This window comes from Populus trichocarpa, chromosome 19, assembly GCF_000002775.5.
Source record: "Populus trichocarpa isolate Nisqually-1 chromosome 19, P.trichocarpa_v4.1, whole genome shotgun sequence".
Lineage (NCBI taxonomy): Eukaryota > Viridiplantae > Streptophyta > Magnoliopsida > Malpighiales > Salicaceae > Populus > Populus trichocarpa.
The window spans coordinates 6,491,191-6,499,817 of record NC_037303.2 but is presented as its reverse complement, the minus strand read 5'-3'; the positions used below and the strand labels follow the sequence as shown (position 1 = coordinate 6,499,817).

The 8,627-nt window shown below is 32.3% G+C and overlaps 1 pseudogene; it reads left to right on the top strand.

Annotated features, from left to right (window-relative positions):
• The first annotated feature begins 2,048 nt into the window (after positions 1-2,048).
• LOC18108278 (disease resistance protein RUN1-like) lies at positions 2,049-7,292 on the top strand (annotated as a pseudogene).
• Positions 7,293-8,627: the final 1,335 nt, after the last annotated feature.

The following is an 8,627-nucleotide window of genomic DNA, read 5'->3' as shown; positions in this document are numbered from 1 at the left end:
TGATTTTCTTTGACCATGGTGTTAGAAGCTATGGCAAGGGTATCCACCTGCATGCACTCTGCCAATAGCGGCAATGTTTAAATCCACATGTTAGTAGTAGTGGTGGCACGTGGTACACACTCCACGACTTTTTCCAATGATCTTGTAGTATCGACTTAAGTATATCATAGACACTTCAAATGCCTTGAAAGGTCCCGCAAATCTGGTTTTCTCGTGACAAGTCAAGAGTTGTCAACATCCGAGGGTGTTAAGAAGAATTCGTTTAACTTCCAATCCAAAAACATCCCTTGTGGTTTTCTACAAGCCGGTAACAAGCGTTTCTACTATATCATGAACTCAGCTTGTGACCTATGTCTGAATGTCATCTATGAAGTTTTGACGCATTCATCAACTGAGACTATGAGGAAAGTTAGGCTTATTTCCAAGTAGTGTAACAAGTTCATGCATGAATCCATTTTCACGAGGGTACATAGCTAAAAAAACCAACCATGTCTCTGGTTTCTTTGTTTTGAACTGCAAGACCATAAGCATTGATGTGATGCTATTAGGGAAGGGTTTACTCTATGAATGCTTTCCAATTCGATTGACCTTTATTACAGAGGAAGAAACACAGTCAAACACAAACATTGCATTTGCCTGGTCTTCAAGAACTATTGCCCCAAACCAGCATCCTCTAAGTGGTACACCGAAACATCCTCAATATAACAAATGATTGAAAATGCATGATAAAACATGGATATTTTCAGAAAATCTGATCCAAGGTGTTGAATTGCCAAGAAATCACGTGTAAATCACGTGTAAATTATACAAAATTTATTATTAATTATCAAGATTTGTTATAAATCATAATATTGAATAATGGCTCATTTTATAATATAAATTATGTTTGAATACAATTGATAAAATTAAAATAATTTCACCCAAAAAAATACTCAATTTTTTTAAAAAACGCCATTTCTGCTGGAAAAACAAAAAAATTACAAGAAGACGAAAAACATCTCTGGTACTGGGAATCTTTACCGTCAACGGACCCCACTTGCATTTGAGAAAGGGCAACTTGAACATTTAAAAAACCTAAGAATTGGAAAAGAGTAAAGAAAACACAAGTTGGTATACTTTAGTACTCAGTTAGTTGTAAAGCTCAATTATGTGAGTCGATGATCATCATATTTTCATAATTAAACTCAATTATGCAAACATGACATCTCAAGCAATTAAACAAATTGAAGTGAATGAATAGAAAAACTTTGGCACCGTTGACTGACTATCAAATTAACCAATATTTAACATTTGGTACAGCTCAAATTGACTAGGAATTTGATTGGGGCTGGGTCAATGAATAACAATTAAACAGAAATGTTGACTAATAAATTTGCATGAAAGATAGAATTTAGAAATGAGAATTTTTAAATTACAAGATAATTTAATATTATATTAGTGTCATTATATCGAGAAGATTCTTAATAAATATGATAAGAACAAAAACAATATAGTCAAGACATTAGTTAATGTAAACCTCCATTTAACCAAGAATTAAATTAATAAAAATATTTATTTGAAATTAAATATTTATTTTTATTATCATGAAATAAAAATTAATTTTAAGAATTCATTGCCTAGAAGTGTAAAATCTAGTGATTATATTTTGAAGAGTTTGTTTGGCATGCTTGTAGTAATTATTTTTTAAAATTCCTTTTGTCACAGTTGACTGCCTCTATCAAATTAACCAATATTTACCATTTGGTCTAACTCAAATTAACTAGGAATAGAGAAACAATCTCAAGGTTGACTGACTTGCCAAGCAAGTATTTTTTAAGAAAGCATATTCCTTCTCCTAACAACGGAATAAATAAATAGGATAACTGTTACTATTACATGAGGAAGACGGAGAACTGTACTCTAAGAGTCTGACTGACTACTTCTTCTTCCACCTCTTACTATTTTTCTTAATTTAAAGTTTAAATTATTGATATTTCATTACATATTCTTCCCAAAGTAAAAATAATTTGGAACTACTGCGTGTGTCTACTACTTCTGCTTAATTAGTTTCGTTGTGCTTTCTCCTTCAAATGAATAGAAAGCATATCCTTTCTCTTTCTCCTATATAAAGAATATAATTACAAACATCATTTCAGTACCTAACAAATTTTGAGCTTACCTACCAAATTGAACCACACATTTTAGAGCTAAGCTTTATTAGTATGCATATTGACATTACTAGTATGCATATTGACATGTAATGGATTCAATAAATATGAGCTCGCAAATCAAGATTCTTACAAATCCAAATTATTACGCTAGACGAGGTAAAAATATTGGTTCTAACCGACCTTCAGTTGCTATTGTCTTATGCTCTGTCATTATTAAGCTTAAACTGCTGTATCATCTTCAATGATCACTTCACATGTATCTCTTGCTTGTATTTGCAAGAGAGTAGGTACCTTATGCAATTGCTGCATTGCTAATTGATTGTTCCTTAATTTCTGCAGCTGCCATGACAGAGCCAGAGTCTTCTCGATGTAGACCAGAAGGGGCCTATGATGTCTTCTTGAGTTTTAGAGGAGAAGATACTCGCAAGACATTTACAGATCATCTATATACTGCCTTAGTCCAAGCAGGAATCCACACTTTTCGAGATGATGATGAACTTAGTAGAGGAGAAGAAATCTCGAAGCATCTCCTCAGGGCAATTCAAGAATCAAAGATATCTATAGTGGTCTTCTCAAAAGGATATGCTTCTTCTAGATGGTGTCTCAATGAACTTGTAGAGATTCTTAAGTGCAAAAATAGAAAAACCGACCAGATTGTTCTTCCTATATTCTATGACATTGATCCTTCAGATGTGAGAAAACAGAATGGCAGTTTTGCAGAAGCATTTGTTAAACATGAAGAGCGTTTTGAAGAGAAGTTGGTGAAGGAGTGGAGAAAAGCTCTTGAAGAGTCTGGAAATCTATCTGGATGGAATCACAATGATATGGCAAATGGGTATGCCTTTTCTCTCTAAGATTCACTTGCACACATTTATGGAGTCATTATACTTTACATTTTTCATAGTGAAACAATAAAATACTTAATTGACTTGCACACATTTATGGAGTCAATATCATTGGTTTTGTCTATGAGCAGGCATGAAGCAAAATTTATCAAAGAGGTTGTCAAGGATGTATTGAATAAATTAGATCCCAAGTACTTATATGTTCCTGAGCGCCTAGTAGGTATGGATCGGCTTGCTCACAATATTTTTGACTTTCTAAGTACTGCAACAGATGATGTACGCATTGTGGGCATACATGGGATGCCAGGAATAGGAAAGACGACTATAGCAAAAGTTGTATTTAATCAACTCTGCTATGGATTCGAGGGAAGCTGTTTTCTTTCGAATATCAATGAAACATCAAAACAATTTAATGGTCCGGCTCCTTTACAAAAGCAACTTCTTCATGATATTTTAAAACAAGATGCTGCGAATATCAATTGTGATGATAGAGGAAAAGTTCTGATCAAAGAACGACTTCGTCGCAAAAGAGTTCTTGTTGTTGCTGATGATGTGGCTTATCTGGACCAGCTAAATGCTTTGATGGGAGAGCGAAGTTGGTTTGGTCCCGGAAGTAGAGTAATTATTACAACAAGAGATTCAAATCTTCTTCGTGAAGCAGATCAAACATATCGGATCAAAGAATTGACACGAGATGAGTCCCTTCGGCTTTTCAGCTGGCATGCCTTCAAGGACACCAAGCCAGCAGAAGATTATATTGAGCTTTCGAAGGATGCAGTTGATTACTGTGGAGGACTTCCTTTAGCTCTTGAGGTTATGGGTGCTTGTCTGTCTGGGAAAAACAGAGATGGTTGGAAATGTGTAATTGACAAATTAAGAAGAATTCCAAACCATGATATTCAAGGAAAGCTTAGAATAAGTTTTGACGCACTGGACGGTGAAGAACTACAAAATGCTTTCCTTGATATCGCTTGCTTCTTTATTGATAGAAAGAAAGAGTACGTCGCAAAAGTGCTAGGAGCCCGTTGCGGTTACAATCCAGAAGTTGATTTGGAAACTCTCCGTGAAAGGTCTCTGATTAAAGTATTGGGAGGGACGGTAACCATGCATGATCTATTACGAGACATGGGAAGGGAGGTCGTTCGTGAATCGTCTCCAAAAGAACCTGGAAAGAGGACCAGAATTTGGAATCAAGAGGATGCATGGAATGTACTTGACCACCAGAAGGTAAGAGCTCAATGCATACACGAAAGCATAGGCATGCGTATTTTCTAGTCAAACTTATTACAAATAATTGTATGAAAGTTGTATTGTTTTTTTTTTTAGGGTACGGATGTTGTAGAGGGTCTTGCACTGGATGTCAGAGCATCAGAAGCTAAATCACTTAGCGCAGGATCATTTGCAAAAATGAAATGTTTAAATTTACTCCAAATCAAAGGAGCACATCTCACCGGATCCTTCAAACTGCTTTCTAAAGAGTTGATGTGGATTTGTTGGCTTCAATGTCCTTTGAAATATTTTCCATCTGATTTTTTACCTTGGATAATCTAGTTGTTCTTGATATGCAGTACAGTAACCTCAAAAAACTATGGAAGGGAAAAAAGATGCGAAACACACTACAAACCCCAAAATTTCTCCAGTATGTAATTTATATTTACATGTTATGACTTTTTATAATTAATTTTCATTATTTTGCGCTCTATTATACAGATTCTTAACAGGTTAAAAATCTTTAATCTCAATCATTCTCAGCATCTTATTAAAACACCAAACTTGCACAGTTCAAGTCTAGAGAAACTAAAGCTGAAAGGTTGCTCGAGTTTAGTTGAAGTCCATCCATCTATTGGGAATTTGAAGAGCCTTGTTATCTTGAATCTGGAGGGATGTTGGAGGCTAAAGATTCTCCCTAAAAGCATTGGCAATGTAAAGTCTCTTAAACATTTGAATATTTCTGGGTGTTCACAACTAGAGAAATTGTCAGAACGCATGGGTGATATGGAATCCTTAACTGAGCTGCTAGCTGATGGGATTGAAACTGAGCAATTTCTCTCTTCAATTGGACAATTAAAGTATGTCAGAAGGTTATCATTGCGTCGAAACAGTTCAGTTCCACCAAGTTCTTCTTTGATTTCAGCAGGTGTTTTGAATTGGAAACGTTGGCTGCCAACATCTTTCATTGAATGGATATCAGTGAAACGTCTTAAGCTTTCTAATAGTGGTTTATCTGATTGCGCAACTAACTGTGTTGATTTCAGGGGTTTGTCTGCTCTAGAAGAATTGGATCTATCAGGAAACAAATTCTCTAGCCTGCCTTCTGGGATCGGCTTCCTTCCCAAACTAGGGAAATTGAGTGTTGTTTTTTGCGACAATCTAGTATCAATATCAGATCTTCCCTCAAGTTTATACACTTTGGTTGCATCTTATTGCAAATCATTGGAAAGAGTAACAATACCAAAGCAGTCAAGAAAAGAACTATATATAGAACTATCTGATTGTAATTTATTAGAAGAGATTCAGGGCATCAAATGTCAAAGTAATATTTTCTGGTCTATTCTGGTTAATGACTGCAGTCATTCATCATTTAAATTACAGAAGAGTGTTGTTGAGGTACTATTTCTTTCGGTCTCTGTTGCACAAAAATAAACACACACAATCGGCACATCATTAATTAATCTCTAAAATCTCATCATTCCTTGAAATCAATATATATTTATACAGGCAATGCGCAATGGTCATCACCGGTATTGTATTGAGTGCATTCCTGGAAAGATGCCAAATTGGATGAGCTACAGTGGAGAAGGATGCTCATTGTCATTCCATATACCTCCAGTCTTCCAAGGCTTAGCTGTTTGGGTTTTCTGTACACTTGAGGAGGATGTTCATGATTACTATTTCGTAAACAGTCATATTATTATTATAAAAAATAAAAGCAACGGAAGAATATTGTTTAAAGATGAACGAAGTGTACAAGCTGACGCATGGGTAAGATACATAAGTATAATTGAAATGGCAATGGAAGATTACTGTGGAGATGACGAATTGTTATTATACATAGCTTCAAAGCCATTACGAGTTGTGTTGCCACACGTTAAAGAATGTGGAGTTCATGTGATCGCAGATAAGTCAGATTCATTTAAAGAGTCAGAAACGGAAAGAAATTCAGTGATGCCTTCATCACCGCCATATCATCTGCTTCCTCATCCACATTGTGGTTCAATAACAGCGTCTACACCGCTGCAGTGGAGTGACTATTTATTTTCGAAGCTGCGAAAACATAACCTCAGTTTATCGCTTTATGGTAAGAAGACATATTTCCTTTAGTTATTTTTATATTACTCTATTTAATTTAAGAGATTAAATATTATCTTTTATGATTTTATTTTTCTTATTTAATATAAAAAATTAAATGTCATCTTTAATAATATTTTTTATTAAATATTTAGAGTTTGTTTGATTTTATTATTTATTTCTTGATTTTGTGATCATATTTTTCTTATTTAATTTAAAAATTCAAATGCTATCTTTAATATTTAGATCTATCGAATCTCACTGAATTATATCATTATTTTATTGGAATCAACTTATGAGTTTTTTATGCTAGAAGAATAGTAGTAACAGCTAAAATTAGGAATATTTAAAGTCCGATTGATTTTATTGTTTTTTTTTTATTTCATGATAAAAATTTTAAATTTTTAAAACAAAAATTGAAAACTTATATGTTTTGATTTTTATTTTATTTTTTCTGGAAAGAAAAACGCCAAATTTGTTAAAATCACTTAAGTTTATATTTAGAAAATATTGAAAACTGATTTTTTTATTTTTTACATTAAAATAAAAAATTGAATAATGTTTTTTATATTTTATTTCAAATTTGATATTTTAAAACAAAAATAAAAATGATGTGATATTAACCTTTTTTATTATAAAGTAAGTTTCTTAATTAAAAATGAAGGGGATTTATTTGTAATAATAAAATGCATATACAATCATGCACGTTTAACTTTCTTTTCAAACTTGAAAGTTCTACTAAATTTTGTTGCTTTTTTAGGGAATAAAAGAGATATTTGGAAATGACAGCAGTAAAAGATAAATCACTGAGCACAAGATCAATTTCAGAGAGATGCTTGAAATGACTCCAAATGAGTAGGGTACATCTCTTTAGACTTCTTTCACGAGTTGATATGTATTTGTTAGCTTGAAATACTTTCCATCCGATTTTTTGGTGATGACAAAAAAACTCACTTGTACAACTTATCCATGGTGTAATTTATATTTTCAAGTTACAACTTTTGATGAATATTGTTTCATTTTTTCCTCGCTTCTTCTATGTATGCTCCAAAAAGATAAAAATCCTTGATCTTAGTCATAAATAAATTGGTTTCCTAGGAAGAGATTATTAGTTGGGATATATATAGTATTTGAGTTGGTTCTTCATTGTTTAATGTTATGATTTAAGATAATTGATGAAAACTATTGATATACATGAAAGTTATGAAAGCATCCTTGGTTAGTCTAATAAGTAAAATCTTGTTAGTTTTGATTATAATATTGCATGGTTTTTACTACTTTTTTGTATATACAACTTTTGTTCTTTTCGGCCTCTTTTTTATTTGTATATACAACTTTTGTTTTTCTTGTCAGTATGTCATTAGCTTTATGGCATTAGCACCAATTAATAATAAATCTTGGACTATTATTAAATAAAAAAATATAAACATTGTTAAAACACCAAACTTGCATAGTTCAAACCTAGAGAAACTTTATGACAATAATCTAATTTAGAAAATAATTAATTTGTCCTTGTATTCTTAGAAAATAGTATTTAATCCTTATGTTTTCATATTCATCTATGATTTAATCTTTTACATCCATTCATCTTCTTATTATTTTAATCCTAAAAAAAACGCATATTATGAATACCAATTCAAAATAAACGAAATGTTTAAAAAATCTTTTAGTATCGCACCTTTTTTAAAACAATAAGACTATAACATATTTGATCAACCTATATTTCATGACCTAACCACACTGTGACAATCATGTAAAAAATAAATTTTAAAAAATCAACCTCATAGAAAAAAAATACATTGCGAAAATAAATTTAAAATAAACCAAATAATTAAAAAAATTTCAATCAAATACATTTTATAAATAAATATTCAGAGAATAAAATATTGGATCGACACAAACATTGTGGAATAACTATCAAATTTGGAACTCGAGTTATGGACTCAAGTGAATTTAATGATTTTTTATCAAATTTATTTTTTACCTAAATATAAAATAGTAAAATTAAAAAAAAAAGCAAAAAGGAGTCTAGGAGAGTGGGTTTGGTGGCCCAGCGTGCCTGAACCTTCTTTAAAAAAATAACTTAGGTGTGTGGGCCTTGTAGTTTATCCCACGCGCCTGAGCTTGGTTCTATTTTTTTTAATTTTAGGTCGATGCATCATTGGTTGTTTGTAGAATCTAGTGATGGAGGGTTGCTGGAAAAGACAAGACTTTGGTTTTGTTTACTAAAAATCTATTTTTCAACCCAAGACACCTATAAAATATAGTAAACACCTTGATAAACTTATTTATAGTCTTAAACAACCTACAAAAGGCTCAAAAACTTAAAATCAACTCAAACCTA